General features: G+C 45.3%; 3 long non-coding RNA genes across 10 annotated transcripts; 2 read left to right on the top strand and 1 right to left on the bottom strand.

Annotated features, from left to right (window-relative positions):
• The first annotated feature begins 434 nt into the window (after positions 1-434).
• Positions 435-20,763, top strand: LOC147365240 (uncharacterized). 8 transcript variants are annotated; one of them, XR_015133743.1, is made up of 6 exons: positions 437-1,807; positions 5,680-6,476; positions 9,757-9,943; positions 10,547-10,838; positions 12,310-12,346; positions 13,756-20,763. It is a non-coding gene; the product is annotated as an uncharacterized LOC147365240 (long non-coding RNA). The 8 variants fall into 8 exon arrangements; XR_015133740.1 differs by lacking the exon at positions 13,756-20,763 and having other exon boundaries at positions 604-1,807; positions 5,680-5,833; positions 6,211-6,476; positions 12,310-13,724; XR_015133745.1 differs by lacking the exon at positions 13,756-20,763 and having other exon boundaries at positions 435-1,807; positions 10,722-10,838; positions 12,310-13,724.
• LOC147365241 (uncharacterized) lies at positions 4,602-9,574 on the bottom strand. The gene is made up of 3 exons (XR_015133747.1): positions 7,192-9,574; positions 6,708-6,794; positions 4,602-5,450 (listed from the first exon to the last, which is right to left on the bottom strand). It is a non-coding gene; the product is annotated as an uncharacterized LOC147365241 (long non-coding RNA).
• Positions 6,488-7,048, top strand: LOC147365242 (uncharacterized). Its single transcript, XR_015133748.1, has 2 exons — positions 6,488-6,670; positions 6,749-7,048. It is a non-coding gene; the product is annotated as an uncharacterized LOC147365242 (long non-coding RNA).
• Positions 20,764-25,817: the final 5,054 nt, after the last annotated feature.

The raw sequence follows: 25,817 nt of genomic DNA, 5'->3' as shown, positions 1-25,817 counted from the left end.
GGAACAACCCTTCCTATGCCAAGTGAGGTTCCTGGACCAACAGCATCTATATCACCTGGAGGACAGATAGAAATGCAGGGCCTCAGGCCACCCAGCCCTCCTGAGTCAGAACCTGCAGGTTAACAAGATCCCCAGTGACTGGAACACACACTGTAACGTTTGAGAAGTGCTGGAAATGTAAACCCGGACTTGAAGGGTGACAGAGCAGGGGCTGATGGGGACAGAAGACAGTGGTGTCAGGGGCTCAAGGCCTGGCTTTGCCCAGGAGCTCCTGGGTCTCCTTGGACAGGTCACTTTGGCTTCAGTCTCCCAGTCTGTGCAGTGGAGACAAGGATACCTCCACAATGAGCAACTCATGGAAGCGCTTACAAATGTAGGTCATGATAGTGCTGGAGGAAGAAAAAATACTAGTGATATTAACAAGCATGTAGTAGGCACTTGAGGTGTTCTTGGACTGTGCAAATGGCTTTATGTCAATTATCTCACTTAACACTCATATTTCACTAAAACACTATCATTATCCTCAATTGCAAATGGGAAGTGGTGACTCAGGAAGGCAAAAGAATCTACCCAAGTGTACACAGGTAATGAAGGCTGGAGCCATCCTGGACCCTATATGCTTATATAGTACAGTTACAGAAGCTCTCCTCCCAAGGCCACCCTCTAGTCCCACTTTCCCCAAAGCAAAGAAGGCTCCCCTCTCCTGGGCAATATGGGTCTGACTCTAAACCGTAGGGACAGCACACTTGGGATTGCCAAGTTCTCCCAATTACAAGCCAGAGAACAGGGTCGTATGCCTTACCTGGCTCCCAGTAGCCTGTGATCCTGCTCACATCACTCCCCCATCAAACAGCAGAGTTCTGTAATCTTGGCCTTCTATCTTCCTTCAAGACTTCTCGAGTCAATAGAGAGATTTAACAGTGTGAGTCCTTTGAAAGCTACGGAAATAGATCCCTGGAAACAATGAACTTTGTAATCAAGAGAGAACAGGGTTCAAATTCCAGTCTTGCTATTTATTGTGACCATAGGCAGTTTATCTCTGTGGGCCTCAGTTTACTCTTCCATAAGATGGGAATAGTAACAATCTGCTTCCTAAGGTTGAAGAGATTAAAGGTGGGAGGTTTCAAGGTCTAGCACAATGCCTGGCACATGGCAGGCACTCAGGAAAGAGCAACTGCTCTTTATGGTCTTCATCAAACTTTTCCTATAAAGGAATATTGTGGGTAAAATGGGAAGGCTCTGGTACTGAGGACATCAAAGAGGGATTGAGTGCACTGAGCCAGCTAACTCTCTTGGGGCTAGGGGTCCTCAGCCAGGTGCCTGCAGATGTGTCTGGACATGCAGGGAGCTTGGGGCTTTAGAAAGTTCTGCCACCAGCCACCACCTAGCTCACACAACATCAGAGAGTCTTGTCTGGAGGAAAAAAATAATCAGTGGCTTTTTTTTTCTTTTTCTCGGTAATTTAAGCCACTTTAGATGTAAATTACTCCTAGAATTTTTTTTCTCCTTTCTCTGTCTTGAACAGAGCGCCCCAAGTCTTTCCCTGGTGACTTGCAGTCATGCTTATGAGCAGTGCCGGCCGCTCTCTGCTGTGACATGGGATGCCCTTGGGGCCTGGGACTGAGGCCAGAGCCCCACGTGGCCACAGGTGGCTAATAGCACACCCACCCCGGCTCCGGCCTTGCGGTTCAGACACAGAAGGCCCCTGTTACAATGGAAACATCTGAGCGGGAAGCACATTAAGACGTTGTGGTCCATGACCTCTTCCTCTGAGCGAGCAAGAATTGATTTCTTGGATTAACAGCAGGTATTTGGCAAGGCCCCAAGGTGGGGGTGGTCTCAGTTTAAGAAACAGTGAGAAGGGGGAAGGACAAGACTTGGCCCTGGAGCTTCACCTGGTGCAGACGGGAAAGGATTCAGATCTGCCCAGGGGATTTGCTAGTTTAGAGGACACCCCAGTCAGGGTGGCTGAGCAGTGAACTCCCCTTGTCATCACTGAGAACATTCGGGAGCCAGGGGCAAATACAAGTGCGTACGAGGGGGTGCGTACAGAAAAGGTTTAAATGTCGATTCAGGGCTGTGAGCCCCCTGCTGCCCGCATGATAAACCCCAGTGCTCAACCTTACGCACACGGTCCCCTCTTGTAAAGCGGCCTATATCTCTATCTCTATTTTTATCCATATAAATAGCTTTTCTAAGCCAGCAATTTGGATGAAGACATGGAAAGCATGTGCACCAAATTTGCAGATGACTCAAAGCTGGAGGGGATGAGAGAATTAAGGTTCAAGATGATCTCCACAGTTAAGAATGCTAGGTCAAAAGCAACCAGATGAAATTTAGCATCAATAAATCTAATGTCTTGAATGCAGGTTCCAAAAATCAATTGCACAAGAAGGGGATGAGGGAGACCTGGCTTGACTGCAATTCACATAAAAAAAGATCAGGAGGTTTTAGTCGGTTTCAAGTTCAACATGAGCCAGCTGAGCAAGAGGCGGTTTGGGGAGGGAAAAGGAACATGACGGTCACATCCTCAGGCTACGGCGGCATTAACCCTTAGTGATGGGGGCGGGGGTGCTAAATGGCAGGCCTGGGAGGGGTAGTAACAGAGTTAATACTCAGCAGGTACTCAGGACACGGACAGTGTGTTCGTCGCACTCACTTACCCAAGTTCACACAGCCAGTGAGTGTTGGATCCATGCTCTTGACCACTCCACTCTGCTGCTTCTCCAGCAGACAACAGCCTGTCTGCTCTCTCTTCTGCATTTTACACATGAGGAAACAGGACCGGAACCGAGAGCACGCTCTGTCCACAGTCACCCAGGGAGTGAACTGAAGACTTGGGCTCTCCTGGGACCCTCTATTCACTGCTCCTTCCCTCCGCCACGCTGGGTGGCTGCCAACATCTCGAGATGGCTGAATGCTTACCTTTAAAGCATGAAAGCCTGGGTCATAACTTGTGTGGCACTTATTCCACGGCAGACTCCACCCTACCCTGCCCTACTGAGCTGGGCATTGCACAAGATTTAGCTGTTTCTTTGTCACCAGGAGTCACACTCAAAGTTAACAATTACCATGCCTGATTCAATCACAGCAGGATATATATATATATATATATATATATATATGTTTACTGCGGAGAACCTGAGATTTTGTATTATGTCCCTGTTCATGTTCCCATGTTTTTCAGTTGTTTTCCAGTTAAGCTGCTCATGGCCTCATCTGAGGGCTCTGTCGTTGTTTAGTCACTAAGTCATGTCTGACTCTTAGCGAGCCCATGGACTGTAGCCCACCAGGCTCCTCTCTCCATGGGGATTCTCCAGGCAAGAATACTGGAGTGGGTTGCCATTTTCTTCTCCAGGGGATCTTCCCGACTCAGGGATAGAATCCATGCCTCCTGCTTGGCCGTTAGATTCTTTACTAGTGAACCACCCGGAAAACCTACTCTCAGGCCTCTCTACTTCTTTCTGATTTCCCAGAATCAAGGGGGCTTTCACATTAAGAGACATCAAACTGAGTTTCTGCTATGGGCCAGGCATAATGCTGGATCTTTCACATATATTATCTCAGTAATAATGAGATTATTATTATTATCTGCCAACCCGTGAGCTAGGTTATTGCTATCTTCATCTGCCAGTGAGGAAACTGGCTTTATAGGGTGACCTACCTCCCAGCTTGCCTGGGACTGAGGGGTCTCCCAGGACATGGAAATTGGCATATTGAAACCAGGACAGTCTGGTATAAATGGGGGAGGGGGGAGGCGGGGAGGGTCACCCTAGGCTCAGAGAAGTTAAGAAACCTGCTTAAGGTCACACAGTTAGAAAGTGATTGAGTGAGAATTCAAAATCAGTTCCCCTGATACCGAATAAACCTTGGTAGAAATGAATGTGAAGTCAGAGTGAGTAGAGTCTGGCCAACTCTCTGACATCTGACAGATCCCTGGAAAACTTGTTTTGCTTCTGACCAGTTAGGATGTGTGAGCCGGGCGAGAGAGGGTGACCTTAGTAGTGAAAGGCCCACAAATGAGGTCCACCAAGAAGCGGATGAAAGAACCGAGGAGAAAGAAATCGTGGAAGAGAGAGACAGGGAGGCTGATGTGGGACCACCATGAAAAAATTCCCACAGGAAAGAAGATACTCAAGCAGTGAGGTCCTGGAGGTCCATCCAAAAAAGGAGCAGAGTCACTAGGAGGCCACTGTGGCTCCATGTCAGAACTTCCCAAAGATCGGGTCACTGGAAGGAGATTGCTCAGAGGGTGGGGACCTTCCTTCTCATCGCTGGAGGTGTTTAAGGAGAGGCAGGGGGATCCTCTGCCGATGATCCTGCAAAGGGTTCTCCTCTAGCACACGTGAGGTGGACCAGATGAATTCTCGGCTCCCTTCCCATGCTGGGACCCCCTCTGGCAGATGTGGGATCTCTTTCGACATCTGTAAATATTTGCGCATTCCCAAGTGATAAAGCGGAGCTCTTGGCTCACAGAGGTCAAGACGGCAGGCTCGTTGGGAGAACAGTTTGCTTAGTGTTTCTATAGGCTGTGTTTCCAAGATTTCTTGTCATCTGGGTTTGGAGTGGACACAAGTGGCAGGGCTTTTTGCTTTTTTTTCTTGCTGAGAGAGGATTGTTCAAGAGGAAAGGATGCAAATGGAGATCATTCAAGAATGTAGAAGCGAAGCTGAATGGCAAGGACTTTACGTGGCTACAGTAGAGACACGCCCCCACCCTGCGTCTTCCAGTACAGGATCAGCCTGGGGGTCTCTTGTCCCATTGCGTGGCATTTCCTGGGAGGAGCTGGAAGGGTTACCCCACCCACTGCACTGGGTTTGGTCCATCACCTGTTTACAGGTGGGTGAGGAGGTGACAGATCATCAGGTCTTTTTTTTTCTTTAATGTATTTATTTTTGGCTGCACTGGATCTTAGTTGAAGCATGTGGGTTCTTTGTGGTGGTCTGCAGCGTGGCTCCCAGGCTCCAGAGCTTGTGGGCTCTCTAGTTGTGTCACACAGGGGTGCCCCACAGCTTGTGGAATCTTAGTTCCCTGAACAGGAGTCTAGCCTGTGTCCCCTGCATTGGAAGGCAGATTCTTAACCAATGGACCACCAAGAAAGTCCCTGGTCATCAGGTTTTGACACTCATAGCTGGTGTGGCTATTTCAGCTCCTTCCCCAAGGAGCTGGAGGCAGGGGCGCAGAGGTAGCGAGATGCTCAGATCCCAGGTTAGTGGAGAGTCAGAGGGGAGTCTTATTCTTCTGTGCAGGTCACAGCATGAGTTTCATCATGGTCTCTTGTTCTTCACATTCTGTCTCGTCTACTGCATTGACATCCCCCTGAAAGCACATATCGGAGGTGGCCATCTTTCAGAGGGCTCCATCCGTGAACATGCCCCACTTGGTCACACGTGTGTCCTTTCTCACACTGGCCTGGACTTGGCTTCCCTTCTCCATGCTTTCATTTCCATCTGAGAAGAGGGGAAAAATAGCATCTGTCTCATAAGATCATTGTGGTAATTTAACGAGTTACTCTGTGTAGGATTCTCAGAATAGTGCTTGGTATTCCAGGGTAACTGTTTCTGTCTTTATTTTATTTGATGGCCAACTTCTACTCATCCTGGGAGAGCCTGGGTCATTTGCTCTGTGAAGTCTTCCTTGTCTTCCCCAGAGGTAAATTTGTTTTTCATTGATTTTCAGGTTTGCGGTTCTGCTGTTAATTTGGAGTCTCTGGGGGCAATTACTGTTTGGGACCAGCCCACGTGCTGGTCTCTCCCACTAGACCTAGACGAGGACGGGGACTCCTGGCCAGTCGTATCCAACTCTGTGCCTAGTACACAGTGTCTGCTCTGTGGTAAGAGCTCCAAAATTGTTGTTGCCCAAATGAATGGGAGGATGAGTAAGTCAGAAAAAAATGGTGGTCCTGAGAGCTGACCTGTTGGTTCCTATTAGGATGACGTTGTCTTAACCTCAGGAGACCTTGCTCTTGGCTTCCCTGCCACCCCCCACCCAGCTCTCCTCCCCACACTGTTGGACAGACACCTCATTTTCCCACTTCTCTAAAACGTTTTGGATTCAGAAAATAGCAATCGTTTAGGAAAATGGGTAATTACTGAGGGCTCAATCACGGAAAACATGTAACTCCTGGAGTCTTTAGTGAAATGTCAAGGACTTGATTAGAACAAGCCCAGTCCCTGGTGATTTGAAGAAAATATGATCTGTTTGTCCTAGAGGGGGAAGAAGGATCACTCTGTGTTTACAAACCAGCCTGGCTAATCCCTTCTGACAATATGGGAAGTCATTCTGCTCGGCTGAAGTATTATTTCAAGGCTCCCTTAAGGAAGAACTATCTTCTACTCAATTAAAGCAGAGCCTGAACTTGCTCTGACCCCATCATTCCACGGCCAGGAAAGCAGGCTTGGCTCCTTCCAGCGGGGTGGCTGCCCGGGCTCCAGGCCGAGTGCTGTTACATCAGGACGTCTCAAGCATTTACTGGGGTGAGAAACAGGGGAGGGGAAACCACCCCTCCATGGCTCCCTTCAGCCCGGCCCAGGGTTGGGTGCTGTGCAAGAAAGAGGGTGCTGAAGAGGGAAAGGCCCAGTCCTCCCAGCACTGTGGTCCCCAGGGTGAACCCTGCCGGCCCAGCTGTCAAAAGTGATGAGCAGTGCCCCCTACCCCAACCTAGTGGCAGGTAAGGGCTCCTCAAAGACCTTTGAGTCCCCACCTACCTCGCAGGAGAACTCAGCTTCTGCCATGCTGTTCTATGCAGGTCCGTGACTCCTAATCTGAACCTTCCTGCCAAGCGCCGCCTCTGTCTGCAGGAATGAGCGGTCTCGTTATTTCGTGGAGACCAAACCAAGATGCATGATCTCATTGGAAAAGCACACGCTCAGAGTCTCACCCCCCTCTTCCCCAAGCCTCACCAAGCCCTGGGGGAATCAGGAGGGGAGCGGGCTTAGCCAGACCGACTGCTTAGGAAAGGGTATGTTAGCTCAGAAGATCATCTATGCAGGAAAGTGTAATTTTCCTCTTGCTCTTCTCAATTACAAAATAATAAGATTGTTAAAAATCCAATAGTATGAATGTCAATATTGGCAGGAGCAGCCGCAGGAAATTTAATTGCATGATGGGTGCCAGTTAAAGATGGTATGTGTTCTTCTTGGCTTTTCTTAATTCTAATTAGGATAAAATTTACCAATCTTACAGACTCACAAACAGAGGCTTGTCACCGGGCCAGGCATGGGTCCTAACAACGTTGGCTTCCTTTTCTGAGTCCCGGGCCTTTTCTTCTCTCTAAACATCGTCTCTGATTGGGGCTTTTTGCTGGTTGTGAACATCGTCAGCTCTCCAGTTTCTTTGCCATGTCAGAGGACCAGATGTTTTTTATTTGAGAGCAAATTGACACATTAAATTACACTGTGCAAACATTAAAGCCAGCCGCGGGTAAACAGGCCGAGATTCATTGAATTTTACGGGTCACAATAATGTTTATGTAATTTAACAAATTCCTGCCCTGCTGCTGAGTCTCTCCCAGAAGTATTAATTTAAGAAAGATGGGACCCGCCCAGAGGCACCCCATGCCATCCTCTTGCTGAGGCCCACTGTATTTAGATCTGGGCATCTGAATTTCCCATACAGAGTGGGGAACCACTGGTAGGTCTCACTTTGTCTTTAGTTGTCTACTATTTCCATGTACATGGAACCTTATGAAACATTCCTGGTTGTGGACATCTGTTGGATTTGCCTGTCCAGGATCCATCTATTCTTTCTCTTGATAACTGCACTGTGATTTTTCTCTAGGAACCATCATTTCTGTCTTTTTATCCATTTCCAAGCTTCCTGTGGGGGCAGAATTCACGCTAGCAATATGGGCACATGGTGTACTCCATTCAAGGCATGGCCAATCAAAGCATTCCATTAGTTCCTGGCCTTGTGATTGGTTAAGAGGTGGGAGTGTGATCAAATCCAGGCCCACAAGCATCAGCCGGCCCCAGTGTCTTTAGAGAAACTGGCAGAATAAGGAGCTCTCTTTCCACTGGTCTCATGAAGTGGTAAAATTAAGTTGGGAGTTGCTGGGCACTGTTTGCCACCAGGTGGGAAAAGGCAGCCTGGGAATCAGACCAACACAGAAGAAAGCCAAAATGGAGAAGGGCAATTCCCATGAAATTTTTTTGAGCCCTTGGATCCAGTTGTGGTTGAAATCTACACCTGAGCTTTGGGGTTATGTGACTTAATAAACCCACTGTTAAGGTTAAGCTAAGCTGAGCTGAATTTCTGTGACACTGCATATTCAATGAAGCAAGACATCACCCCCACCTCTGTAGAAATAGGACCCCTTTCCTAATTTCCTGCAACACTGGCATTGGCTCCCATGGGTGCCCCTCTCATCTCTGATTCTCTAGTACTCTCCTAGGAGACCCACCACCCTCCACTCCAGCCAAGTTCTGTTTCTAAACATACCCTGCTTTTTGCTCCTGCCTTCCTTCTCTCATTTTCCTCTTATTCCCGACAGTGCCATTCTCCCCCACCCCTCATCTACCTGTCCGTCCTTCAAGGCCAAGTTTAATTCTGCCCGCAACGCCCCCACCCCAACAAGGAAGCCACTCTACCTATTCAGAACCCTCTGCTCTGAAATCCCAGATGCCTTCAGTAGGCTCCACATCTTTTGGCCTTTATAAGAATTAAAGAGTTATTGTACTTTTATTGTTTCTTGTATTATATGGTTGATTTTCCTCATCTGTTCTCTCTAACCTATAAAATTCCCGAAACAGTGCTGGACACAAGAAATCATAGATAATTAGTATTTGAAGGTATATTAAAGATTAAAAAGATCACCCTGCCCCACAGCTTACAGGTGAGGAAACTGAGGCCCAGAGAGGTGTGCTGACTTGCCCAAGGTCGTGCAGTTAATTTATGGCCAGGCCAGGGTAAAATTCCAGCTGAATGTTCTTTTCACAACACCAAGTTCCATCAATTTGGTTGATTTATTTTCTGGTTAAGTGTATGTACAGCTTGAACTGGCATCGTACCATCTATTAATGGTCCTGAGTCAGCACCTGCCGAAGAAATGAAAGGTGGACTTGCCTGAATCAAAAGATCTGGTTTCAGCTTCCAGCTGGGCTGTATGACCTTGGGCAAGTCCTTCTGCCTCTTTTTTTTTTTTTCTTTCTCATTTTCACAACTACAAAAATGAGTCTTGGCCTAGATCTGAGGACAAGTTTTATTTGTGGCCTTCTCCCAAGAACTGGAGGTCCTGTCTGCAGCACTGTGTGGGAAGGATCTGACGTGGCATTCAGCTCAGTAGAAAAGAGGGCCATGACCTGTTACCACTGGCTCAAGTTCAAGAACATGGGTGGAGGCGTGTCAGATACTGCCTCACATGGACAAGATGCTTTCTTTTTTTTTTTTTTTTTAATATTTATTTATTTTTGATTGCATTGGGTCTTAGTTGCAACATGCAGGACCTTTCCTTGCAGCGTGTGGGCTCTCTGGTTGTGGCTCGTGGGCTCCAGAGTGCCTGGGCTCAGTAGTCGACCTGCTTAGTTGGGCTTAGTTCGGGCTTAGTTGACCTGCAGCGTATGGGATCTTAGGTCCCCAACCTGGGATCAAACGTGCGTCCCTTACATTGGAAGGCAGATTCTTAACTGCTGGATCACCAGGCAAGTCCCATGGATGAGATGATTTCTGAGGTCCCCTTCTATTCTGTTATCCTAGGCAGTTAAGTACTGATGCCAATGCAAACACAGAGCTCATACTCATCTTTGGGGCCCCTGTCAGGTCCCATCAGCTCTGGGCTGCCTCTCTGTGTAGCCTTCTGTGCCCATGGCGTCATGAAACTTCCTGACTCCAAGATCCACATCTCTACCCAACAGAAGTTCTCTTGGACCCTACCCTGGATCCACTGAGTAAGATAAATTTGGGGTGTGAACTTGGCAGATCCAGGAGGTCACATGACTGAGAAGAGGTATGAGGTTATGGAGAAAAACTTATGGTTGGGGAACACAAGGGGACCGAGGAATCTATTTCCATGTTTTCACTGGTGTCCTTCTGGCAACAGACATCTTCCCAACACCCAAGGGGAAATAGGGACCTGGAGCAGTAATCCATACAACTCTGGTGTGGGTTCCCCTGGAGGGCCAGGGGCCAAGAATCTAGGGTCAGCTGGGGGATCTTGTCTGCCAGTCTACTCCTTCTAGGGGATGTCTGCATGTGGTCCAAATTCTGAGATGTCAGAAAAGTACCCAACTTGGAGGCTTATATGCTGTCCTGTGTCTGAAGTTCTGACCTTTCACTAGGACCCCTTTCTTCCTCACTTTACCCCTCTTTCAAGTGGAAATAATAGTCCTGATATTGCAAGATTGTGATGAAAGAGTCCACTGAAATAATTTACATGAAGTGCCTGGCACACAGGACCAGGTGGTATCTGGCAATGTACCTTCCTCCCGAACCCCAAACCCATTCTCCTCCAGTCTAAGGACATTCAGACACTCATTTAACAAACTGTCTCTGCATGCTGGGTGCTAGTAATGCAAAGATGAGAGAAACTTATTACTTGGCTATCTTTTAGTCACAGGTAACTGGAATAAAGTCCAAAGTACTTATGGAAAAAGGAAGTAGGATGGAGATCTTCTGGGTTATAGAAGTAACTGCCTACAGGCATGGCTGCATCCAGAAACTAAACTGATGGCATTGGGTCTTGACCGCTCTCTTCATCTCTCAGCCTGGTTTTCTGCATGTAACAGGCAAGATGGACATTGGAAGCCCAGGTCAGTTTAACAAACCCAGAACAGATGGAAGGAAGTCTTCTGATTGGCCTGGCTTAAGTCGTGTGCCTGTGATGGATCCAATCATGTGGTTAGGTAAGATGTGTTGGTCAGGGTTGGGTCATGTGACCAGGGAAAAGGCAGGATGGATGGCCCACCCCCAGTGCTCGTAGAAGAAGCTTCCTCTGGGAAGGAAAGGGTCTTCTCTCAGGAGAAGCTGGATGGAATAAAACCACAGGGGTCTGTATAGAATGGCTTTTGGACAGGCGTGGGGGAGGAACACATCCTCTTCTAAGAAAATGATTAAAATGTTCCCTGGATTCTTTCTGGCTTTCCCTTGGGATTTCATGCACAGCAGGCTTCCTGTGCCCCTTGCTGGGCAGGGATGACAATTCCTCGGCACCTAGTCCCTGCCTGCTGCCCTGTCCGGGGGCAGGGAGCCAGTGGCAGTGTAACCAGAGGTCTCTAGGTCTTTAGTTTTCTCCAGAGAACGTAATGACATGATGCTGACCGCACGGGCCATGGACTGGGGCCTGGCGGCAGAAGCTTCTGAGGCTTGTGGTTTGGTTCCTGCCAATGTCAACTCCTTTCTGTCTAACTTTAGAAACCCACGGTTGGCTTCCCTTGCATCAAAGAAGTCAAAGTAGTCAACTCCAGAGGCTGTGTATTTTTAAAACAACAACAACAACAAAATCAAAACAAAACCAAAAAGGAAGAAAAAAAAATCCAGTGATCTTTCAGAGCCAAGGAGACTCAGCACATACACCCCTAAGCTTCAGGGAAATGCCCAGTGACTGTGGTCAGCCCAAATTAAACATATCTACTCTGTTTTTAAAGCTAAAAAAAAATTCTAAATGACCTTTAATTAGTAGACCCACTTCTTTCCTTCCCATCAAAGCCAAGTGTTTCATGCAGAACTACATTTCCTAAAAAGGCCTAGAGCTGGAGGCTAAGCTCCCTCACCTTGCACGGGATAATGACCTGCAGACAGCATTCCTGCCCAGCTTTGTGGTCCCCGGCTGTACTGCGTGGGGTGCTGTTGCTGGAGCAGAGGGGTAGGAGAGTGGCCAGGCCATGAAACCTCAGTAAGGAGGCCTGGAGTTCCCCAAATCTCCACTCTGTTCTTTTTTTAACTGTGCAACTTTGAGCAAGTATCCTAACCTCTCTGGTCTTCATTTCCCCATCTATAAAATAGAGGCCCCCGATACCAGGTAGCCACCTCTGAGTGAGAGAAGTGGGCTTTACCAAAAGCCCCAGACCCTCTACAAAAAGATGAAATTGTTACTAATCTGTCAAAATGCCTTGACTCCTTTTCCCCCTTTTCTTCTTCCTCTTCTTTTTATTTAAACATGTTTCCCCTTTTCTCTGTCTTTGCCCCTCTCCTTGGATCTTCTTTCTTGGTCCGCTCTTCCCTTGTCCCCGGGGGCACATCATTCATCTGGTTTCTAAGCAACAGGAAGCTCAAAGGTGATGTTGGTACTAGGGAGAAGGGGGGTTTCCCGAAAGGGCCAAGCTGGATTTGTATAGGCATCATCACCCAGACATTCTATTTGTGCATCTTTTCCAGGTCATCTGTCCAGATCCAGCCCCTTGGACATAGAGCTGTGAGAAAACATTCGTCCTTTTAGATCCAACTCGTGGTGCAACCCTCAGGAAATTTCCCTCTGCATGCTGCCCAAGTTGGCCAGACAACTTATCCTCTGATCAGGGGGGTCACACATCATCCCAAGAGAATGGTTATTTTTTTCTGAAGGCTGTAGGGCAGTAGAAGGAGAGGGAGGAGGCTTAAAATAAAATACACACACACACACACAGTAGACCAGTGAGTAACACTGATGGGCTCACACAGACTTCAGGATTAATTTATAGATGCTTCTTAAGCTGAAGTGACTTGTTCAGGCAACTGGGACAGGCCAGACCACATTCCCTCAGCTCTCCATCTGCTGAACCTTTCTGTCCTCAGCCCCAGCTAATGCAGAGGAAGAAAAGCAGGGGCACTGGCCACAGGCCCCGGTGTGATCATGCTCCAAGTCTCTGCAGTCAAGCCTCCCAGAATGTTAGAGTCCTAATACTTGTTTTCAAATTTCTTTAGTTTTGTTTTTTTCAATCAAGGCAAAGTTTACAGAGAGTGCAATGTACCTGTCTTTAGTGTGCAATGCAATGACTTTTGATGAACCTATATACCATATCAGTTTAAAAAATACTAGATAGCATGTTAAAAAGCAGAGATTTTACTTTGCTGAAAAAAGTCCATATAGTCAAATCTATGGTTTTTACAGTAGTCATGTATGGATGTGACAGTTGGACTGTAACGAAGGTTGAGTGCTGAAGAATTGATGCTTTTGAACTGTGGTGTTGGAGAAGACTCTTGAGAGTCCCTTGGACTGCAAGGAGATCCAATCAGTCCATCCTAAAGGAGATCAGTCCTGAATATTCACTGGAAGGACTGAAACTGAAGCTTGATGAGAAGAGCTGACTCATTAGAAAAGACCCTGATTCTGGGAAAGATTGAGGGCGAGAGGAGAAGCAGGTGACAGAGGATGAGATGGTTGGGTGACATCACCAACTTAATGGACAAGAGTTCGGGCAAACTCTGGGAGATAGTGAAGTATAGGGAAGCCTGGTATGCTGCAGTCCACGGGGTTGCAAAGAGTCCGACACGACTGAATGACTAAACAACAACCGTATCAGTGACATTATAGAACATTTCCAACACCCCAGAAAGTTATTTTGTGTCCCTTACAGTCATACCCACCCCAAAGGCACCACTCTCCTGATTCCTATCACCATACCCGAATTCTGACAATTCTAGAATTTTATGTCAAAGGAATCCCTCTATATTTGTTCTCTGTGTATTGTTTCTTCACTCAAATTCATGTCTGTGAAGTTCAGCCCCACTGTTCTGTGCATCAGTATTTGAGTCCAGTTTCCTCTGACTCCTATCCCCGCATGTGAACACACTACTGTTTGTTTGCCCAATGCCTCTGTTCATGAATATTTCTCTCATTTCCAGTTTGAGGCTACTGTGGATAAAGTTGCAACAGCATCCATGTACAAGACATGGTGTGGACATATGTTTTCGTTTCTCTTAGATAAATACCAAGGAGTGGAACTGCTGGATCATAAGGAGTCAAATATTTAAATTTAGAAGAAATTTATAATTGATGTGGTTTGTATCACTGACCCTCGCAACCAGAAATGTATGAGGGCTCCAATTGCTCTTCATCCTCACCAACATTTTGTGTTGCTGTTTTTTTTATTAGTCACTCTTGTGTTTGTGTAATAGTGGCTCATCGTGGTCTTCATTAGCATTTCTCTGATGACTAATGATGTTTGCCACAGCTTACTGTGTGTATTGGCCATTCATATGCCCCAAGGCCCCAAAGAGTTTCTCCTAGATTTTTTCTAAAAACTTTGTAGTTTTATTGTATACCTTGATGTCCGTAATGTAGCTCAAATTACGTTTGTCTGTGGTGAAAGGTAGAAGTCTGTTTTCACCATATACATCCAGTTATTTAATAGTGTTGCAAAGACTTGCTTTGTCCCATGAAATTGCTTCAACACCTTGGTTGAAAATCAATTCATTGTGTGTGTGTATATATATTTCTGGTCTTTCTAGTCTGTTAAATTTATATCTTTGCTTGTGCCAATGCCACGCTGTCTTGATGTAGCTTTAAGTATTGAATCAGGCAGTGTAAGTTCTCTAAATTTGTCTTTCTTTTTCAATAGTGTTTTGACTGTTCTATATCTTTGCTTTTCCATATAAATTCTAATAAGTTGTTTCTTGTCATTTGCTACAAAAACATCTGTTGAGATTGTAATTGGGATTACTTTAAAGTTGGAAAGAATTGGCATCTTAACAATATTGAGTCTTTCAATTCATTAACATGGAATATCTCTTCATTTGTACAGTTTAAAAAATGCCTGTCAGTGTATTTTGTCATTTTTATGACAAATATTATTTATATTTTGTTAAACTTATTCCTAACTATTTTGTGCATTGGGATATTAATGTAAAAGAGCACTTAAAATTGAATTTTCTAATTTTTTGCTGCTGGTATATAGAAATACAATAGATTTTTTTATTTAGACCTTGTGTCCTATGATCTTGCTAAATTAACTTATTAGGAGTTACTTTGTAGGTTCCTTAGGATTTTCTACATAAAAATTATATTGTCTATAAAGAAAATTTTAATCCTTTTGTTCACATTTTGATGCCTCTATTTTTGTTGTTGTTGTTCAATCTTAATTCATTATCTGGGATCTCCAGCACAGTGCTGAACAGTAGTGGCTAAAGCCTTATCCCCATCTTAGGGGGAAGCATCTAACATTTAGATTGGTTATTTTTATGGTAGGGCTTAGTTTTTCATAGTTACCCTGCAAGAAATTGAAGTAGTCCTTCTCTATTCCCAATTTCCTGAGAATTTTTTATTATGAGTAGATGTTCAATTTTGTCAAATGCTGTTTTGGATCTATGATTATATAAATTTTCTCCTTTATTCTATTAGTATGGTGAATTACATTGTTTGGTTTTTCAAATATTAAACCAACCTTGCATTCCTGAGATGAACCCCAGTTGGCCATGATGCATTACCTTTTTTACATGTTGCTAGCTTCAGTGTGTAAATATCTTATTAAGGAATTTTGTATCTGTGTTTATAAAGGATATTGGCCTGTATAGTCCACTGAGGATGCTGTAACAAAAATATCATAGTCTGAGTGGCTTAAACAACGAACGTTTATTTCTCATAGTCCTGGAGACTGCAGAGTCCAAGATTAGAGCACTGACAGATTTGTGTCTGGTGAGAACCCACTTCCTTGTTCCTAAGTGGCAATGGTCCTCTCTCTGTGTCCCCACATGATAGAAGAGAGCTTTGGGGGTCTCTTTTACTAGGTGACTAATCCACTCATGAGAGTTCCATCCTCATGAACTAATGCCCTCGCAAAGGCCCCACTTCCAAATACCATCACATTTGGGGTTAGGATTTCAACATATGAATTTTGAGAGGACACAAACATTCAGTCTTTAAAGTCTGTAATTTTCTTTTTTTTTTATGTCTCTCAATTTTGGTATCAGGATTAGCTAGCCACATAAAATGAGCTAGGAGGTGTTCTCTAGGTCCTCTGTTTTCTGAAAGAATTTGTGTAAGATCAAACTATTTTTTCCTAAAATATTAAAAGACATGTGAGTGCAACCATCAGAGACTGGAACCGGGAGATTTCTTGCAATTGTCACTCTCTTTAACAGACAGAACTATTTAACTTTCTATATTTTTTTGTGTTTCGATTGGTAAGTTGCCTTTTTCAAATAATTTGTCTATTTCACCTAGGTTGTAAAATTTGATAGTAATAATGTTGTTCATAACTCTCTAATTTATACCAGACATTGTGGGAAAGATATTGTAGAAACTCTGGATTCTATTATCTTCTGAAAAATGTTGAAACTTGTTATGGCTGTCAGTGTTAAGTTACTGAATAATCACTTTAAACTTGCAGAGGTTTGAGTTTGTACTTTCTTAAGGCATGTAATAATTGCTTTACCTTAGTTTTAGGGTAAATTCTTTGGTTCTGAGACACAGATTTTATTCTGCTAACTTGGTGAAACTCAAATCTGTAGCCAGGCCACAGCTGAAATCTCTGCTCAGCTTTTCCAACCTCTTGGTTAGTGCTTCCACCAGGCATCTTTTTTAAAAAAAATTATTTATTTTTTGGCTGCATTGGGTCTAAATTATGGCATGAGGGCTCAGTAGTTGAGGCACATGGGCTTAGTTGCTCCAAGGCAACTAATGTGTGATCTTAGTTCCCTGGCCAGGGATCAAACCCTTGTCCCCGACATTGGAAGGCAAACTCCTAACCACTGGACCACCAGGGAAGGCCTTCCACTGAGCCCCGTGATGTCACCCCCATGCATGTACAATTCAGGGGTCAGTCAAGGATATGAGGGCAGTTTACATGCAGATTTGGGGGTTCTCCTCTTCTCTCCTTTCCAGGATTTCTCTCTCAGGTTCCAGTTACTCCAGCAGACTTGAGCTCCAACCTCTGACACCAAAGATCAGAAATACTTTGGTTTTCTACGTGAGTCCTGGCTATCCCATGCCATGCAGACAGGGCTACAGTGCACTCAGGGGAAGAGTCGTATAAACATGAATCACTCAGGAGTGCTGTCTTCTTCCAAGGACCAATCTAGCTCCAGTTTCTGCCTGGTTTTGGCAGCCTTCCAATGCTTTCAAATACTTGTTTGTACATTTTATTCATACATTAAAACTACATTCTGTGAGAGAGTTAGTCCAACATAGCTACTCTGACATTACCAGCACAGGAAATTAACCACTTAACTATTAAAGTTGGGGAAAGCAATGCCCAGAGAAGAATAGAAGAAGAACTCTGAGCCAAGTCTCAGGTCAGGTTTGCTGGCTCCTCTTGCTGTATCTTGGTGGTAGGTAACTTTTGATGCTTCAGAAGGAGCTATTGAATGAGATTCATGTAGCCTCAGGGAGCCTCACTGCAGGCTTCAGGTGGAGAGCAAAAAAGAACATGGGAAACTATGAGGTCAAGAAATTATGAGGCCACCAGAAAGCCAAGCATTATGTCTTAGAAGCAGAGGCCCAGCCCGTAGGCAGGCTCAGAGGACCAGGGATTTCACAGCAGCTTCAAGTACCACCTGCACAGTTCTACCTCTGTAGTCCAGACCCCCTGGAACCTTAGACTCAATTTGTCTAGAACCATTACGAGGCTTTCTATCCATGACCCATTTTCTCTTGTGTTCCCTAGCTCTGATCACAGCCCTACCACTGGGACTCCTCATTCCCAATACAGGGGGCCTGGGTTTGATCCCTGGTCAAGTAACTAGATCCCATGTGCCACAACTAAGAACTCACACAGCCAAATAAATAAATACTTATTATTTTTTTAAGAGGCCCTACCACCCATCTTCCTGAGTGTTCATCTTCCCAGAATATAAGAGCTAGTCCTGGACTCTGTCCTTATGCCTTATAGAGACTCACACAGATCCCACATCTTGTAAAACCCAGGAGTCTGTCTCCTCTCTCTGGTCCCTGTTTTTGTTCAAGGTTTCTTCCCTTCTCCCTGGCTTGCAGCTGTGAAATCTGAACAGGCCCCAGCTCTGGTGAACTCCTATGCTCACCCTCCCCTCGACTGCACTTTTTCCAGAATTTTGTGCGGTTTCCCTGGCCCTCCCCACCCCCACACCTTAAGCCCTAAATAAGACCCTTCCCCTTCCTATCTACTTAGGGAACTCACAGCCTGGTGGGGAAAACAGGCAGATCAACAACTGGCTATAATACAAAAGATAGATGTGAATAGTAATTGTGAACTTGGAGAGCATCACATCCTTTGTAAGGGCCACCTTCTCATCTGCCTGAAGAGGACTTCTGAGGAGACACTAAGGTAGACAGAGGCACATTGTCAAAACCCCCTGGGCTCCATGCCACTCCCACCCCACACTCCACCTATGCAAAATCAAGAGGTCTAATATTTATTAAGGTTGGTGAAAAAGTAATTGCATTTTCCAAATTGTGGTTTCGGATTGTGAATTTCAAATCATCATGACTAAGCTCAAACACATCTTTATTAATCAGAATAGGAACCATTACAATCAACATATTGCTGCCAATGTGAAATAAGTTTGTTTATTCCTGTAGCATAAGAATACATGCTTTAGGATTTGATAAACTCTTGGAAAGCATTTTCTGCCTTTTGTTAGTTGAGGAAGTTGTCAAGATGTTTGAAGAAGTGGTAGTTGGTTGATGAGAGGCCAAGTGACTATGGCAGATGAGGCAAAACTTCATAGCCCAATTTGTTCAACTTTTGAAGTGTTGGTTGTGGGATGTGTGGTTGGGCTTTGTCACGGAAAAGAATTGGGCCCTTTCTGTTGACAAATGCCAACTGAAGACATTGCAGTTTTTGGTGCATCTCGTTGATTTGCTGCGTATACTTCTCAGACGTAATGATTTCGCCAGAATTCAGAAAGCTGTAGTGGATCAGACTGACAGTGACCATGAACCTTTTTTGGTACAAGTTTGGCTTTGAGAAGTGCTTTAGAACTTCCTATCAGTCTAGCCACTGAACTAGTCATCACTGGTTATCATAAAATCCACTTTTCGTCACAGGTCGCAATCTGATAAAGAAATGGTTCATTTTTGTTGCATAGAGTAAGACAACACTTTAAGACAACTTTTTTGATTTTTGGTCAGCTCATGAAGCACCTACTTAACAAGCTTTTTCACTTTTCCAATTTGCTTCAAATGCTGAATGACCATAGAATGGTTGATGTTGAGTTCTTTGACAATTTCTCCTGTAGTTGTAAGAGGATCAGCTTCAATGGCTGAGGATGGCTCTCAGTTGGTCATTACCAATTTGTAATGGCTAGCCACTATGCTCCTCATCTTCAAGGCTCCCATCTCCTTTGCAAAACTTCTTGAACCACCGCTGCACTGTACGTTCATTATTAGTTCCTGGGCCAAATGCGTTGTTGATGTTGCGAGTTGTCTCTGTGGCTTTATGACCCATTTTGAACTTGAACAAGAAAATTGCTTGAGTTTGCTTTTCATCTATAGTCTAAAATAAACCAAGTAAACAGCAAGTAATGTCATTAGAAAAAAAACACAAATTGAGAAATGGACACTAAAATTATGTATAGCATAGCCATATTTATTTAAGAATGTATTCCAATATCAAACAGCAAAGTTTAACAATGCAAAACCTCAATTACTTTTGCACCAACCTAAGCATTTTGGTTTCAAAGGAGGAGGAAAAAAAGTTCCCCAAGCTCACGTTTTCAGAAACGAGACTAAAGAACAAAAGGAGCAAAACAAAAACAAAATGTTAAATAAGATGTTTAAACTTTTGCAATAACTTCTACTTTAAAATAAAATCAACTTCTCAAAATATGGGGGAGGAATTCCTCCCAATCACCCGCTCCAAGATTCCCATTTTAAAACTAAAGATGTGAGTTGCTTCATTTGCTATTATTTTCTCCCAAATGAAGCAACTGACAAACAACTAATCTCAAAAATATACAAGCAACTCCTACAGCTCAACTCCAGAAAAATAAATGACCCAATCAAAAAATGGGCCAAAGAACTAAATAGACATTTCTCCAAAGAAGACATACAGATGGCTAACAAACACATGAAAAGATGCTCAACATCACTCATTATCAGAGAAATGCAAATCAAAACCACTATGAGGTACCATTTCACGCCAGTCAGAATGGCTGCGATCCAAAAGTCTACAAGCAGTAAATGCTGGAGAGGGTGTGGAGAAAAGGGAACCCTCTCACACTGTTGGTGGGAATGCAAACTAGTACAGCCACTATGGAGAACAGTGTGGAGATTCCTTAAAAAACTGGAAATAGAACTGCCTTATGATCCAGCAATCCCACTGCTGGGCATACACACTGAGGAAACCAGAAGGGAAAGAGACACATGTACCCCAATGTTCATCGCAGCACTGTTTATAATAGCCAGGACATGGAAGCAACCTAGATGCCCATCAGCAGATGAATGGATAAGAAAGCTGTGGTACATATACACAATGGAGTATTACTCAGCCATTAAAAAGAATACATTTGAATCAGTTCTAATGAGATGGATGAAACTGGAACCTATTATACAGAGTGAAGTAAGCCAGAAAGAAAAACACCAATACAGTATATTAACGCATATATATGGAATTTAGAAAGATGGTAACAATAACCCTGTGTACGAGACAGCAAAAGAGACACTGATGTATAGATCAATCTTATGGACTCTGTGGGAGAGGGAGAGGGTGGGGAGATTTGGGAGAATGGCATTGAAACATGTATAATATCATGTATGAAACGAGTCGCCAGTCCAGGTTCGATGCACGATTACTGGATGCTTGGGGCTGGTGCACTGGGAGGACCCAGAGGGAGGGTATAGGGAGGGAGGAGGGAGGAGGGTTCAGGATGGGGAACACAGGTATACCTGTGGCGGATTCATTTTGATATTTGGCAAAACTAATACAATATTGTAAAGATTAAAAATAAAATTAAAAAAAAAAAAGAAAAAACTAAAGATGTGGAAGTCACTCAGTCTTTGAGACCCGATGGAATTCCAGTCCATGGAATTCTCCAGGCCAGAATACTGAAGTGGGTAGCCGTTCCCTTCTCCAGGGGATCTTCCCAACCCAGGGATTGAACCCAGGTCTCCCACATTGACAGTGAATTCTTTACCAGCTGAGCCACAAGGGAAGCCCAAGAATACTGGGGTGGATAGCCTATCCCTTCTCCAGTGGATCTTCCCAACCCAGGAATCAAACTGGGGTCTCCAGCATTGCAGGCAGATTCTCTACCAACTGAGCTATCAGGGAAGCAAAACTAAAGGTAAAGATGGGCTTAATATTTCCAAACTTCAGAAATTGAAAAGTGCTGAGAGTGAGACGTTGGCCAAAATAGAACTTCTCGGCACCCTCCACCCCTCCTCTTTAAGGAAGAAAATGATCATTATCATCCTAGACAGCTTGCAGGGTTGCTGCTTGTTGCATATTAGACAACAAATGCGAAGGCCCTTTGAGAAATTCAGAGTGCTATGACACAAGGAATTACTATCCCAGACACATTTATGTTCATTTTGCCTTCCTTGCTTCAGTGCTCTCAGGCCAATTAATATTCCAGAGACACAGAATAACTTGAAGAATTATAGGTAGGGACAGGCCCAGAAGGCAGAACTCTTTCAAATTCCCAGGAGACCATGGGAGTCATCACTATTTCTAGCGGGCAACAGGACCACACAGGGATCCTCTTAGCCTCATTTGACCATCGATGATGGCAAGTGCCAGGCAGACCATGAGCACGGGGGGAGGGCTGAGTGCCAGGCAGACCATGAGCACGGTGGGCAGGGCTGAGACCTGGGCCCTCACCCAGCCCCAGGATAGCGCCCACGGCAAGGATCCTATGTGCAAATCAGAGGGAAGTGTCTTGGCTCCACTACCTCCCCGCTGTGCCATGTTGAGGACTTCACATCTCTCCTCTGAGTTCAGTTTCTGACCCAGCTCTCCCCTCCACCCTGTGTGCTGGAGTGGCTGGGAGGGCGAGATGAGCTCAGGGATGCAAAAGCATCCTGGTAAACCTCATGAACTGCATACATATGCACTGCTGCTGTCATCATCATCCATGCAGCCCGCATTTGGTGGAAGAAGTCCTTCTGTGCAAGCAAGGCCTTTGAAGGTATCCTAAGTCTGGCAGGCTTCCACCGAAGCCAGTAATGGAGTGCGGTTTTCTTCAGGAAGGCTGGCGGGAGACCAGACACCACGTAGCCTGTGAAGCCTCAGGATGCAAACTCTGCCTCTGCTGGACCAACGCTCTCCCGAACCATCCACCTCCTGTCCTGGCCTTTTCAGGCCTCCGTTTCCACACGGCACTTACTTTTAGGGTGGCCTGTGGATGAAAGTTTTTTTCTTGTTTTTTTTTTTAACTTTATTTTCAATTGGAGGATAATTGCTTTACAATATTGTGTTGGTTTCTGCTATACATCAACATGAATCAGCCATAGGTATACATATGTCCCTTCCCTCTTGACCCTCCCTCTCACCTCCTGCCACATCCTACCCCTCTAGGTTGTCACAGAGCACCAAATTTGAACTCTGCACCATGCAGCCAATTCCCACTGGCTGTCTATATTACATATGGTCATGTATATGTTCCCATGCTGCTCCCTCCGTTCGTCCCACCCTCTCCTTCCCCAGCTGTGCCCACATCTCTGTTCTCTATGTCTGTATCTCCTCTGCTGCCCTGCAAATAGGTTCATCAGGACCATCTTTCTTTCTTTAGCTGGGGACTCTTAGGAAAGGCAGTAGGATTCAGATTCCCAGCTGGAACCCCCGGCTGTCCCCTTCATTGATTTCCTTTGTTTGCTTTGAGTCCTCAAAAATGTGTCGACATCCGTTTGGAGCTGCCTTCCGCCCGGCGCACGCTGGCCAACTTTCTTCAATTAATGAGCTGAGACTGGAATTGAGAGCCTCACTTTTCACAGCCACAGCGGGGACTGACCCTGCTGTGGTGATAAGATAAAAAATACACTGCCAGTGCTACATCTGTGGAATATAAGTTAATAAAAAGTGGCCACGCCAGCTTGCAATGTATCCTCACGATGACTGTTGGTTTGGCTGTGGCTGGACTTCCTCCTCCCTCACCTCTGAATTTGGCTTGCCGGCTGCCTGCGCCTTTGCTCAAGCCTGTCCCCCACCTAGCATGCCCTCTCTGTGAACTTTTGGCTCATTACAACTCAGCCAGCCTTCAGGGCCCAGCTCCTTGGATTTTTCATTCACTCAACCGATGTTTGCTGTGCGCCTACTTTCATGCATTAGAGAAGGCAATGGCAACCCACTCCAGTGTTCTTGCCTGGAGAATCCCAGGGACGGGGGAGCCTGGTGGGCTGCCGTCTATGGGATTGCGCAGAGTTGGACACGACTGAAGTGACTTAGCAGCAGCAGCAGTGTATACATGTCAGTCCCAATCTCTCAATTCATTTTCGTATATTCATTCTAAAAACATTTCTTAGGTGAGCAAGATAAATGCTGCTCTTATCCTCGTGGAGTCACAGACTTGGAGGGACACAGGAAATTTCAAGGGTGACTCTCATGCGACATGGTAGGTACAGGGCAGTAACAGACATGCGTATGGGCTTTGTAGGGGATACTGGGTAGGGGTACTGACTTCTGGAGAAAGTGGTGTGATTTTAAAACTTTTTGTAATAACAAATTTCAAATTCAGAAAAAATTGTATAATGAACACCTATGGAAAATCCCATGGATGGAGGAGCCTAGTAGGCTGCAGTCCATGGGATCACTAGGAGTTGGACACAACTGAGCAACTTCACTTCCACTTTTCACTGTCATGCATTGGAGAAGGAAATGGCAACCCACTCCAGTGTTCTTGCCTGGAGAATCCCAGGGACGGGGGAGCCTGGTGGGCTGCCGTTTCGGGTCGCACAGAGTCGGACACGACTGAAGCGACTTAGCAGCAGCATGGACCCTGTTCTAATACCTATCATCTCACAGCCAATCTTTTCACCTATATTCCTATCTATCTCCCTCAACGAAATCTTGTGCTGTTCTTAAGCAAATCCCAGGCAGCACTGTATTTTATTCATGAATCCACAGCCCTCCTTACCTGCACCCCTCGTTGGCTTTAGGTTAGTATTATAAGCATTATGATTAGGGAGCCATCAAAGTATTGAAAGATTATTTACTGGCCTTGGCATTAAATAAGCCCGAGTTCAAAACCTACCTCCCATATGCACACACTGTGTGATATCAGTCAATTTACCTAACCTCTCTGGGTCTCACATTCTTCATCTACAAAATAAGGATGATATGACCTAGCTTCTAGTGTTGCTCTGAAAATTAAATGAGATGTAAAGTGCCTAACATGATACCAGACACATAGTAGGCGTTCTGTAAATATTTCTTTCCTTGTCTAGGTTTGCCCTGGATGAATATGAAAGTAAAATAAAGCGACTGAGTAAGCTTGACAATGGCATTCCACTTCTGATGTTCTAAGATGCATTGGAAGCTGTTGGAGGGCGGACGCCTGACCATACATGGTGCAGGTCGAGCCCAGACAGCTGCTATGAAAAGCACTTCTCTCTGATGCCAGCCTCTCTCGCCGACTCTTTCTACCACAAGGACCTTTCACCAGCTGCACTTCTACCATTGTGTGGGTTCATCCAAGACAGACATCGCATAGGTTTTGTGAAGTTCAAGTCAAGAACTCAGCCATGACTCTCACCTCTCTTAACTTTGGGGAGAAGGGGGCACTCGGCCAAGGTGAATGTGTGCACCCAAACCAAGCCCCCTAAGCTTGCTTGTAAAAACCCTGACCTGCTCTGGCAACTGTTGCAAGCACCAGATTCCTCTCCATTCTGGGTGGCAGCAGGCGATAAAGCCCCTAGAACTCAGACAAATGTGGCTGACGCCAGAGAGGAGTCAAGGGCCTGGCTGCGACGTCTGGGGCCAGCTCGGTCTTGGACCTCGCTGTGTGTTTACAAGTTTCTCTTTGACAATTCAGTTTTGAAGACGGGCTTCATTAAAGGGCAATTATAGGTTAAGTAACTTGTTGGCTTCCTGCCTAATGTGAAAAACTCGACTGTGACAATCAGATAATTTTGAGATTAAGCAAGACAGCAATTGCTACTGAAAGAAGAAGCTTAGCAAGAGGATGAAAGACTCTCCCCAGTGATGACCTCATCCCAGCTGCCCCATCTGGGCAAGAAGTCTGAATCCAAGGAACCAGCAGGCTCTGGGAACCTTTGGCATTGAGGGTGACCTCTTCTGGGAAACGGGATTGCAGAAGGCAAAGCGCTTTCCCATCTGGGTGGCAGCATGCCCCCCTTCCTCCCAGGCTCAACTCTTCTAGAGGCTTCTCACTGGGTCCTTAGGCCTTGCCTGCTGGTCTCTGCCATGACCTCTGTACCTTACTCTTCCCCATCACACATTTCTGCTATATCGTCCAGTGTCCCAACTATATACCTAGAAGGCTGTCTCCTCCCACTTTTCTTACTATCTGTGTAGCTTCCTGACCCAGAAAGGATGGCACACTTCAAAATTCCTAGCACACTTTGTATCAAATAGGAAACTTTCTATCATATGTCAAAAGTGAAGTCGCTCAGTCGTGTCCAACTCTTTGCGACCCCATGGACTGTAGTCTACCGGTTCCACCGTCTGTGGGATTTTCCAGGCAAGAATACTGGAGTGGGTTGCCATTTCCTTCTCCAGGTATATGTCAAAAACCCCACCCCAAAATATGGGCTACGCTCAAAGTGGGTTTATTGACTCAAGTAACTTTTGAGTCTTTTCGATGGGCCTAAAGATGACTGGCTTCAGGGATGGCTGGATCCAGAAGGTATAGATGTTAAAAAGGAAATCTGGGTGTTGTTATCAAAATGGAGAATAGATACCAAGAAGACCAAAACCTTTTGTTTTCTGTCATGCATGTAAATGTCAACTCCTTTAAAACTCTATCTCCAGAGAGGTTTTTAGTTCCAACAGGGCAGTGGTCCTGAGTGACCCCAATCCCTATGAGGCATGAGCATC

This window comes from Bos grunniens, chromosome 10, assembly GCF_055505025.1.
Source record: "Bos grunniens cultivar Pamir isolate PY7600 chromosome 10, Bosgru_T2T1.0, whole genome shotgun sequence".
Taxonomy (NCBI): Eukaryota; Metazoa; Chordata; class Mammalia; order Artiodactyla; family Bovidae; genus Bos; species Bos grunniens.
The sequence above is the reverse complement of the archived record's forward strand: the minus strand, read 5'-3'. Positions and strand labels throughout refer to the sequence as shown.